Below are 12,383 nucleotides of genomic sequence, written 5' to 3'. Positions count from 1 at the left end.
AAATTGATGTTGAAATTGATATGGAAGTGCAAAGAACTCAGAATAGCTAATACAAACTCAAAAAAGAATAAAGTTGGAAGACTCACGTTTGTCAAGTTCAAAACTTACTACAAAACTACAATAATCAAGACAGTGTAGTAATGACATAATAATACACATACAGATCAATGGGATAGAATTGAGAACCCAGAAATAAACCCTTACATTACAATCTATTTTCAAAAAGACTGCCAGGATAATTTAATGGGGGAAAGAGTAGTCTTTTCAACAAATGTGCTGGGATGCCTGAATATCCACATGGAAAAGAAAGAAATTGAACTCCTGCCTCACAGTATAAACAAAAATAAACTCAAAATGAATTATAGATGTAAAGGTAAGTGTTAAAACTATAAAACTCTTAGAAGATAACATAGGTGAAAATCTGTGTGACCTTAGATTAGGCAATGATTTCTTAGACATGATAGCAAAAACAAGAGCAACGAAAGAAAAAATAGATAAATTTGACTTCATCTAAGTTAAATATCTTTTTGCTTCAAAGCCACCATCAAGAAAGTTAAGACAACACACAGAATGGGAGAAAATATTTGAAAATCATGTATCTGATAAGGAGCTGGTAGCCAAAATATGTAAAGTAGGCCAAATGCAGTGGCTCACACCTGTAATCCCAGCACTTTGGGAGTCTGAGGCAGGCGGATCACGAGATGAGGAGATCGAGACCATCCTGGCCAACATGGTAAAACCCTGTCTCTACTAAAAATACAAAAATTAGCTGGGCGTGGTGGCACATGCCTGTAATCCCAGCTACTCGGGAGGCTGAGGCAGGAGAATTACCTGAACCAGGGAGTCGGAGGTTGCAGTGAGCTGAGATCTCGCCACTGCACTCCAGCCTGGGCGACAGAGCGAGACTCAGTCTCAAAAATAGATAAGTAAATAAAAATATGTAAAGTACTCATAACACAATAATAGACAAATAATTTTAAAATTGGCAAAATATCTCATACACATTTCTCTAAAGATATACAAATGGACCATAAGTACATGAAACGATGTTTAACATCATCAGTCATCAGGGAAATGCAAAACAAAACCATAATAAGATTTCACTTCATACCCAGTAGGATGACTATAATTAAAAAGCCAGGTAATAACAAGTGTTGACAAGAATGTGGAGAAATTACAACCTTCATACATTGTTGTTGGAAATGTAGAAGGTTGCAGCCACTATGGAAAACAGTCTGACAGTTCCTCAAAAAGGTAAACATAAAATTATCATATGACTCAGCAATTCTACTCCTAGGCATAAATCCATTAGAATTGAAAACATACGTTCACACAAAAACTTGTACAGGAGTGTTTGTTGCAGCACTATTATAATAGCAAAGAAATGGGTAAACACCAAATGCTCATTAACTGAAGAATAGATAAACAAAATGTGGCATACCCATACAATCGAATATATATTATTCAGCAATTGAAATATATATTATTTGACAATAAAATGGAACAAAGTACTGATACATACTACAACATGAATGAACCTCCAAAATATTATGTTAAGGGAGGGAAGCCAGTCACAAAAGACCACATGGTATACGATGCTATTTATATGAACCGCCCAGAATAGACAAATCCACAGAGACAGAAGGTGGATTAGCGATTGCCTAGTGTTGGGGGTGTGGGGGTGAAAGAATAGGGAATCATTGCTAATGGGTATGGATCTTCATTTGGGGGTGATGAAAATGTTCTAAGATTGGTTGTTGTCATAGTTGCACAACTCTGTGAGCATACTATTCATAAAACTCATTGGACTGCACACTTTAAATTGGTCAATTGTGTATGAATTATACAATCATAAAGTTGTAAAAAAGTAACCTAGCATACACTGATAGCTGGTGATATGAGTTTATTTTCACATGTAACTGCAAAGAAAAGCAGAGGCAAAGAATAACCTAGTCATTTCCCAGTAAAGCAAAGGCTACATCAAGGTTCATTCTTACGTAGCCACTTCCTAAACTGTAGTTCTGCTTACCCTTAAGATGTATCAGAAACTCTATGTGTCCAAATAGAAAAATTATCAGTGCCCTCAAGAGCAAAGGATGCCATTCCAGGGCAATCATTTGTTTGTTGAATTTGGACCTCAGGTGGCTGAGAATTGAGTTGATCATATTTCTGAGTTCTTAGTATATTTTCATTATCATTACAGGCAAGATCCCTCTCTCTCTCTTCACCCCCATTCTCTCTCTCTCTCTTTCTCTCCCTCTCTCTCTTTGTCTCTCTCTCTCTCTTTCTTCTTCTATGATCCCTACCCCTATTTTCTTCTCCCACCTCAGGCACCCACTTTGATCTATTTAATATTGTCCTTAAGCATGCTGATATCTTTGTAAGTTATCTGCTGGTGTTTATGTATTACGTACTTTTTAGCTGTTAATTTCTTGATAAAATTTGTTCTGTATTTAGTGGCTACATAATTTGCACAGTGGCATTGACTCCCCTCATGGTAGAGACTAGGTGTTCCAAGTTCTGATTAGCTGTTCTGGCCCTCAGTGTTCTGTTCTCATTAATCTTATTTTGTCCTTGACATGCTCCTCTCCCAGGACAAACAGGACAGTTTGTTATATAAAATGTTTTCTTTCATTTTAAAGACTTCCTCCCCTGTGATAGGATGTTTCCCTGTGCTGGGAGAACCATAGAGCAGTAGTTAAGTAAAGAGACTCTGAAATGTGACTACCTAACTTTAAAACATAGTTCTACCACTTACCAGCCTGTAACTTTGGGTAACGCACTTAACCTATCCGTGCCTCGGTTGCTTCATCTTTAAAATTAGAATGATGATAATAATAGTGCTCACCTCTGGATTGTTATGAGGCTTTTATGAGTTAACATCTGCAAAGTACAAACAACAGTGCTGGTACATAATCAAAGTCATATTGTTTGCCGTTGTTGGATTCCCAGGTTGTCAGTTCCAGGATCTTCTGGTGAAACAATAATTTATTCACACTCAGTAAGGTGGACAGAGTGTAGATGCTAGGCCCAATGACAAACAAATCTAGAGAACATCAGGCAGTGGTCTTTAGGAGGCCTGTCACCACTTGGCAGGAACAGCATACCTGGGAAGGTGGCGGGACCAAATGATAGGAGCCTAGGAGCCACACTCCTGAGAGGGGACTGGAGCAATAAGTGTAAAGTGATTTGAAGTGGGGACAACCCTACTATAAATGGTAAACAAGGTGGGCACTCAGACTAGGAGAATGGGGTGCTGGAACACTGTGGAGAAGGAGTCATGAGTGTCCACAGTAACAGAAAACCCAGTCCTGGAGACATCATTGTACCCCACTGTAAGCCCAGGGAGACAGAAGGGGAGAGAATGAGGCAGAGCTTACAATGGATCTATGCCTGTTGGTAACCCTGTTTTAAAGAAATAATCACCAAATACTTCAGAATTGAAAAGTATCACTTATTCTATTTTAGTTTATCTCATTCTCTTTTCCTAAAGGTGTATGGTATATGCATTTAAAATTGAATTGCATTAAAATCTTATTTGTATCATTTTCCTAATACTCCTTGAAACAATTGGAGTTGTCCCAGCATGTTGAAAACAGCCCTGGAAATGAGCTACCCTAGGCTTTTACTGTGGGGAAAAAAAGATAGTGAACGATATCAAAAGACTTTCTTACCTGTGAAAGTAAAAACTTTTGACATGGAGCCATTTAAAGTCAGATTTATACCTATTTCTCCAAGTTTTTGCCAGACAATATCTCTCACGCCGATGTATTAAAATGAGTAAAGAGCTTAGAGTTCTTATTAGGGCTGGAGTATACAAATATGATCGAGAGAAGATGTTAATTCACCATACTTGAATCCATCTGTTAACTTACTGACAAAACCACATCTAAGTCCAGTGTTTTAAGGTTTTCTGAATTCTAGAGTTTGAAATGAGGGTGAGGGAAGAAGAGACCTAGAACTGTTTTCTTTCTTTCTTCTTCTTTCAATTCTGACCACCTTTCACACTTCCACAGAAATGAGAGGGGAAAGAGAAAGAAAAATAATCCAACAAACTAAGAGGTGGTTTTGGAACCTTTACTTGGTTTCAACAACTCAGCAAGATTAAATTACTAAAACAATGAATGTGTTCTGCCCCGCCCCCCGCCAAAAAAGTCCAAAACACAACATCAGGAATCATAATGACAGTCTGCTCTTACTTCAACACTCAAATAAAGCACAACTAGTTTGATACTAGACTGAAGAGAAATAGGTCCCCTGTAGCCTTCTGGATAAATATAGTATAATGAATGACACCCACAAAAACATGACCATAGTAGACATAGCCACTGTTGTGTAGGATGGCTTTTTAAAAATAGTCCTCAACATAGGTCACTGACATCACAAAACAGAGCAATTTAGTAAAAATAATTCCAAGATGGCCACTGTGAAGCAATTCAAGTAATAGTTGCTACCTATTGGTCTGGCATAAATCAGGAAGATGTTTTAGACTCTAAAGTAGAGCAATCCCCAAGCTTTGTCCTCTGTCCTCTTGGGGGTAGAGTAGAAAATGGAGGTGTTGCCTCATAGGTGGGAATTGAACAATGAGATCACTTGGACACAGGAAGGAGAACATCACACACGGGGGCCTATTGTGGGGAGGGGGGAGGGGGGAGGGATAGCATTAGCAGATATACCTAATGTAAATGACGAGTTAATGGGTGCAGCACACCAACATGGCACACGTATACATATGTAACAAACCTGCACGTTGTGCACATATACCCTAGAACTTAAAGTATAATAAAAAAAAAGAAAGAAAGAAAGAAAATGGAGGTGTTGCTGCAAGGAGTCTCCCCTCTGGCATCCATCTGAACAGTAAGGATTGTCAGTAAAATGAACGAATGATATGTCTTCATCTGTGTGGACATCAACAGAATACAAACTCATTTTAAAATGTTACTCAATATTGATCATTACTGAAGCTGAGTAATGGTTACATGAGGCTCCTTGCATTTAAGGAACCTCTTTACTTTTGTGTATGTTTGAAATTTTCTGTAAGAAAACGTTTTAAAATAGTGTTATTGAATTGATTATATATTTTAAATGTTTTCTCAACCAATGGTAATACCTCCCTCCACCTGTTATAGTAGAGGCCTGAAAAACTTATCACCTTAGAAAGAGATTTCCATCTTCAAAATGTTTTGGAGAAACTGCTACACAGTATGACCTCTAATGTGAGATATGTGTGCACTCTGTGGTGATTGCAACATGACCCATTTGAACTAGTATTTGTATTAATTTTTAATCTTAAAATAAGAAAAATTTTATTAATACCTAATATCAATAAATATTAACAAGATTGACTCTGGTGTTCTCACTCTGCAGATTTGTCAGGGAAATATGCCTTTTTAACAATCAGTGAGAAAGTAAGTGCCTTTCTTTTTTTTCTTTTAGACAGAGTCTCGCTCTTTCGCCCAGGCTGGAGTGCAGTGGCACGATCTCGGCTCGCTACAAGCTCCGCCTTCTGGGTTCAGGCCATTCTCCTGCCTCAGCCTCCCCAGTAGCTGGGACTACAGGCGCCCGACACTGCGCCCGGCTAATTTTTTGTATTTTTAGTATAGACGGGGTTTCACCGTGTTAGCCAGGATGGTTTCGATCTCCTCACCTCGTAATCCACCCGCCTCGGCCTCTCAAAGTGCTGGGATTACAGGCGTGAGCCACCGCGCCTGGCCAAGTAAGTGCCTTTCAAAGGACATGTGCCATACAGAGAGCATTTGAAAACAGATATGTGGAGATACCTTCATCAGCTTGTGACTTTGTTGCTGAAAACTATGTGTGTCACTTCTTTTCCATATATATATGGAAAATTTATATATATATATAAATTTGAGCAGATTTGCTGTGTGTAATTATATAACATGTATTAAAATATATATTAAACATATGCTTTAAGTATTGACATTATATTCATGTACTGCTGTTCTAATATACACATATAAGGCATGAAAAACAACATTTAAAAGTATAAGATTTTATATATATATAATATATATATAATATATATATATTTATATATATTTAAAGTAACAGGATATGTTTAACTTGCCTGAAACATCCTACTCCGATAGCTTGAACTCATTTGTAAAAATACTTTAGTTTGGGCCGGGCTCGGTGGCTCACGCTTGTAATCCCAGCACTCTGGGAGGCTGAGGCGGGGGAATCACGAGATCGGGGGTTCGAGACCAGCCTGGCCAACATAGTGAAACCCCGTCTCTACCAAAAATACAAAAATTAGCCAGGTGTGGTGGTGCATGCCTGTAATCCTAGCTACTCAGGAGGCTGAGGCAGGAGAATTGCTTGAACCCGGGAGACGGAGGTTGCAGTGAGCCGAGATCGCACCACTACACTCCACCCTGGGTGACAGAGGGAGACTCCGTCACAAAAGAAAAAAAAAAATGTACTTTGCAAGGACCACTGAATGATGGCAGGGAGAGCGAAAATTTAATAGTCAAATTTCAACAAAAATCTTTGCATAACTGCAAAGTGAGGCTGAAAAATTAACATAATTTATTGAGCACTGCCACTGTCATACTACATCCATTTACATCTATGAATCTTTGTAAGTTATTATTTTCGGCTATAACATCCATTCAAGCTAAGGGTCAGTTTAAACTGAACTCAGTATTCTAAAATGTTAAACCATGATTTCAAAATTAATGAGGCATATTCAGTCACATTGTTCTCACTAAAATATTAATATTATCATGTTTCAAATAAGATATAAATTGTGTATGTATATACTATCAAATAAAATATATTTTAAAATATTACTTCATATTTATTTTATATTTTTAAAAGTTGTTTTTCATGCTTTATAATGTGTATATTAGAACAGCAGTACATGAATATAATGTCAATACTTAAAGCATATGTTTAATATATATTTTAATACATGTTATATAATTACACACAGCAAATCTGCTCAAATTTTAATATGTATACAAATCGTCCTGGGATCTTGTTACAGTGCAGTTTCTGATTCAGTGGGTGTAGATCAGGCTGAGATTCTGCATTTCTAACTAGCTCCCAGGCGATCCTGATGCTCCTTGTTCTAAGACCACACTTAGAGCAGCAAGGTCTAGGGGCGGGGGTGTGGGCTCCATTGTGTTTTACTGATAGGATTGCACAGTAAAAAATATTTGGAGATGCCTGGGGAATGAATGGAGTACACTTCCTTCAGGTTATCCCCGCTTAACCACTGCTTCTCTCAGGGGAGTTTTTGGCAGGTACTATGAACAAATGTGAACCTGAAATAGGCAATACTTCAAAATGGATCCTGAGTGGCTAACTGGGCCTAAATTTTAAATAGAGCCAAGTGGGGCCATCTGCCAACTAAAGGTCAGAGGTCTCAAGTTCCTCCAAAACCCACACGACTGTTCAACTTTGGGACTTCCAGAGCTCACCTGAACCAACCAATCAGAGGCCATCTGCCTTGACCAATTATGACTTAGCTGCCTCAACCAATCAGGGCTCAGTTGCCTTGACCAGTCAGGGCTCAGTTCTATCAACCAATCAGAACCAGGTGAGTTTGAATACTTCATTTGCATAAACTTTTGCTATAAAAGTAGAACCCTACCTTTGCTCTCTGGAACACACCTTCGTTTTACACCTAAGGTTGTGTGTCTCTGGTGTCCAAACTATTCTCTGGAATAAAGTCTCTTTCCTTGGAGCTAAGAGCAGTGACTCATGCCTGTAATTCCAGCCCTTTGGGAGGCCGAGGTCGGCCAGGAATTCAAGACCAGCCTGGGCAACAAGGCAAAACCATGTCTCTACAAAAAAACTTTTTTAATTAGCCCTGAGCCTGGTGGCAGTCGCTTGTAGTCCCAGCTACTGTGGAGCCTGAGGTGGGAGGATCACTTGAGCCCAGGAGGTCAAGGCTGTAGTAGCTGAGATGGTGCCACTGCACTACAGCCTGGGCAACAGAGTGAGACCCTGTTTCCAAAAAAAAAAAAAAAAAAAGTCTCTTTCCTCCAAATTCCTTTTTATTTTTAATAAGTTTGTTTTATTTTTTATTCAAGACAGGGTCTCGCTCTGTTGCCCAGGATGGAGTGTAGTGGTGCAATCACAGCTCACTGCAGCCGCAGCCTCTGGGGCTATAGCTATACTCCGACCTCAACCTCCAGAGTAGTTGGGACTACAGGCACTAGGTACCATGCTGGAGTAATTTTTTTTTTTTTTTGTAGAGGCGGGGTCTCGCTTTGTGGCCCCTTTTCAGAGAACTTTTGTTCACAATACTGAGCTACAATGATAGTGGTTCTGCTCCCTGACAAATAGCTGAATGCAGCTAGTCCCTGCAGTTTTGCCAGTCAGTTGAACTAGGATAGGATTAACATGCTCATGTGTAAACTGATGTGATCAACAAGGCCACATGCTCCAGCATGGAACTGAAGGATAATAGTTGCTTCTGCCTCGTAAGACTGATGTGACGATGAAATGAGATAAGATGTGTAACGTACTTTGCAGATACAGTGCTTGATAAAGTGCAGCTATTAGTGTTGGAGGTAAGGCTGCCTACAGTCCTGACCAAGATTCTCTTCAGGCAATTATTATTATTATTATTATTATTATTATTATTATTACTGAGGTTCTCCCTCTGTTGCCCAGACTGGAGTGCAGTGGCACAATCTCAGCACTCTGCAACCTCTGCCTCCCAGGCTCAAGCATTCTTGTTCCTCAGCCTCCTGAGTAGCTGGAATTATAGGCTTGAACCACCATGCCTGGCTAATTTTTGTATTTTTAGTTTTGCGACGTTGGCCATGGCAAAACTAAACTCCTGACCTCAAGCTCAAGTGATATGCCCTCTTTGGCCTCCCAAAGTGCTGGGATTACAAGCATGAGCCACCACGCCCTTCCCAGACAATTATTTTGAATCTTCTTTAACACCAAGACAAATAGGGCATAAAGCATGACTTAAAATTTTTTAACCTGGAAATACTTTAAAGTAGTTGTAACCCGCTAAGCTATTAAAGACAAACAAACAACAACACATGTGTAGAAATTCCATAAGCACCCATATATTACCTGGCTTTGAGAAACGTAATTTACTTTTGTCCTTTCAGATAAGCCAGCTGCAGAATATATCCTGAAGTACCTGCTTTATGGAATTACTCACACTATTCACCAACAAGAAGGTGGGAACATCTACTGAAAATGACAAATTTATTTTTAGGAAAGCTGATATGTATACTTTCTTCCTAGCAGTAATTAGCTGAGCCATTTGTTTGCTAAGACCACTCTGAGCTTCTGAAAATAATATCATTTGCATATAGGATAATTTTTATGTTTCTGTTCACTTTTATTTGATAATGTGGGCAGATTTCATATTTTAAGTCAAATGAGATGTCACCAAATTTCTATCTGGTACATGTTGGGGACATGGAAGGAAGCTTTGATTGCAAGAGCCACATTTCTGCCGGGCGCGGTGGCTCAAGCCTGTAATCCCAGCACTTTGGGAGGCCGAGACGGGTGGATCACGAGGTCAGGAGATCGAGACCATCCTGGCTAACATGGTGAAACCCCGTCTCTACTAAAAAAAAATACAAAAAACTAGCCGGGCGAGGTGGCGGGCGCCTGTAGTCCCAGCTACTCGGGAGGCTGAGGCAGGAGAATGGCGTAAACCCGGGAGGCGGAGCTTGCAGTGAGCTGAGATCGGGCCACTGCACTCCAGCCTGGGTGACAGAGCGACACTCCGTCTCAAAAAAAAAAAAAAAAAAAAGAACCACATTTCCCTGTTGTTTTTTAAAGTTGGTCTACATGCGAATTCATCATCAACTAGAATTAAAACCATCTATACACTTTCAAATATCAGTTGGCTTGTTTGGTTTTAATATTGCAACCCTCAGAATCAGCTTTGTATTTTGCCCCTTTGATGCTTGAAAGGTAGGGTTTCACATAATATATAGATCTATGAAGCTAGTTCCTTTGGAACCTAGAGCTGAGTCACTTTCCACATTGGGGAACAAAACAGTCCAAGCCTATTTAATGTTTTCCAATCTTAAATACCATTGCATTTATCTAAATACAGACTTGCATGTCTATATCTTTTGTTTTTTTTAATGACTCTTTGTTTCTCATGGGACTGTGCAAGTTTCTCCCTGATTCTATCTTTTCCACTGTTTCTGTGGAAGGATGTTAGCCTCATTCTTCACCATGCTCCCTGTCTCCCTTCCTACCCCTTTCTGTCTTTAGTTGAACTCCGTGAGGGCTGAGACTGTATCTCTTTTATTAACTGCTATACCACAAACACTTAGCATAACACTTGACACAGATAATTTATCAAATAAGTATTTTTTGAGAGTTTGGGTAAAATGTTAAGACTGGATTTCCTTGGACTGATCCATGATCAGTAAAACACTCATGACCTTATCTGATATTTTCCTGTAGAATAAAGTCAGTCAATTCAGGGAGTCCCAGAACAGGAGCACATAGACACCAAACTTTGTGGGACAACAAATATAATGAAGAGCATGTTTGCTTCTTTCAAACAAGTGAGTGAACAAGGAAAATCTTTCCCAATGTATAAATATTGACTTGAAGTCCTTACCTGCTTATTGATGTAGGAATAGCCAAGTATTGATTTTGTAAATATAATTATGAGTATTTCTTTTGTTACTTAATATTCATGAAGTTAACTGTTAATGTCAAAATAAACACACTGCTCACGCCTGTAATCCCAGCACTTTGGGAGGCCGAGACGGGCGGATCACGAGGTCAGGAGATCGAGATCATCCTGGCTAACACGGTGAAACCCGTCTCTAGTAAAAATACAAAAAATTAGCCAGGCGTGGGGCAGGCGCCTGTAGTCCCAGCTACACGGGAGGCTGAGGCAGGAGAATGGCGTGAACCTGGGAGGCGGAGCTTGCAGTGAGCCGAGATCGCGCCACTGCACTCCAGCTTGGGCGACAGAGGGAGACTCTGTCTCAATTAAAAAAAAAAGAAAAAGACAAAAAAAATAGACACACTACCTGTGTTCACAATTAAGGAAATCCAAACAGAGAAAGACTTGTTATCTTTTTTGTTGTCGTTGTATAAATTTAGGGGGTACAAGTGCAGTTTTGATATGTTGTATCTTACATTACCCTTCCTTGGCTTCTCAGATTTAGCCTGGATAGAGACAAAAGGCCAGGCTGAATAGCCTGTGTTTATGTAAATCTTGATTCATGTGCCCTCTGACTCCCCAAATGATTGAGTGGGTGGAAGCACGCACATGCATTGTGACAGTGTGTGCATAAATGCTGTCACATGTAAGGCAAGAAGCAGGGTGACATAGAAAGAGCAAGTCACAAGTTGTCAGGACTCTAAATTGAAGTTTTGTTTGTATCAGTGCCCTAAAAACCCAGAGCCACGTGAAGTCAAGGCCCTTAACACCCACCTCTCCCACATACTGAGGGGAGAATTCAGATGCCCACTGCAGTCAGCCGGTCAGACTGCAGACTCCTTGCCTCCACTCCAGTTTACCCTGGGATACCTCTCTGCTATGGCTGAATCTGAGAGAGATCCTTGAGTGTAAGATCTGGTCTTGATCACCTTTCTACCCATACCGCCCCCAAACTTGAACTTCCTGGGGTTTAACACAGTACTTAGTAGTTTCTCAATGAATGTTCACAGAAGGAATTAAGGAATGAACAAATGTTGCTCTGGACAAAGCTGCACCTTCCACATCCTGCATAACTACACTCAGTACTGACCCTGAAGATAGGAAAAGCAACACAACTGTTGCTGTAAGAAAATGTTTCTTGTTTATACTGCTGCATCTTGATCTTTGGCTGATCTAAGCACAAAGAGAGCTCTTTCAGTTAGAAAAAAGGAGGTTTATGGTGTGTGGGAGAGCTAAGAACAATGGACTCAATTGAGAGACTGGAGATGCTCTCAGCTTCTGAGAGCCTAGAAACTCCATCTATAGATTCATCCCAGAGGGCAGAGCCAAATAAGGGCAGATGGAAAACATAGCTTTCTTGGGAACTGGCTTTCGGTTCCTGTGAGGCAAAAATACAATCACTCTGTAGCACCCTGAATCAATTCTCCAAAATATGGTGCTGTGTCCTTGTTTGCCAGTGTCTTAAAATAAGTCCCTGTCATATTTTTATTCTTTATGTCTTAAAGTCATTCAACCAGACTTGCTTGCAGAATATTAATTGTGGTTAAGCAGAAATCAGGAAATTAAATTGAAACTGCTTTTGAACGGAGCTCCTTAACTGGTGACTGATTTGTTATCCCTCCAGCTAAAGATTCCTTTCTCTCCAATCTTTTGTCAGCTGCAACTATGGGGCAATGAATCTGCAGCTGATTTTAAGTCAGCTTTCTTTAAGCTGGTCATCAGAGTGCTGTCCAACGGTGCCAAA

The 12,383-nt window shown here is 39.8% G+C and overlaps 1 protein-coding gene across 2 annotated transcripts in view; it reads left to right on the top strand.

Annotated features, from left to right (window-relative positions):
• Positions 1–12,383, top strand: part of RAB9B (RAB9B, member RAS oncogene family) — a 132,708-nt gene that overhangs the window by 102,988 nt on the left and 17,337 nt on the right. Inside the window, exons 2-5 of one of the 2 annotated variants that reach the window (XR_007722574.1) lie at positions 9,102–9,173; positions 10,426–10,529; positions 11,382–11,547; positions 11,650–11,762. The exons of the other annotated variant lie outside the window; for it this stretch is intronic. The gene's annotated coding sequence lies outside the window, so the exon portion shown is untranslated. The remainder of the gene's footprint in view (positions 1–9,101; positions 9,174–10,425; positions 10,530–11,381; positions 11,548–11,649; positions 11,763–12,383) is intronic. 2 annotated transcript variants of the gene reach the window in all.

Source organism: Macaca thibetana, chromosome X, assembly GCF_024542745.1.
Source record: "Macaca thibetana thibetana isolate TM-01 chromosome X, ASM2454274v1, whole genome shotgun sequence".
NCBI lineage: Eukaryota > Metazoa > Chordata > Mammalia > Primates > Cercopithecidae > Macaca > Macaca thibetana.
This window is presented reverse-complemented; position numbering and strand designations above follow the sequence as displayed.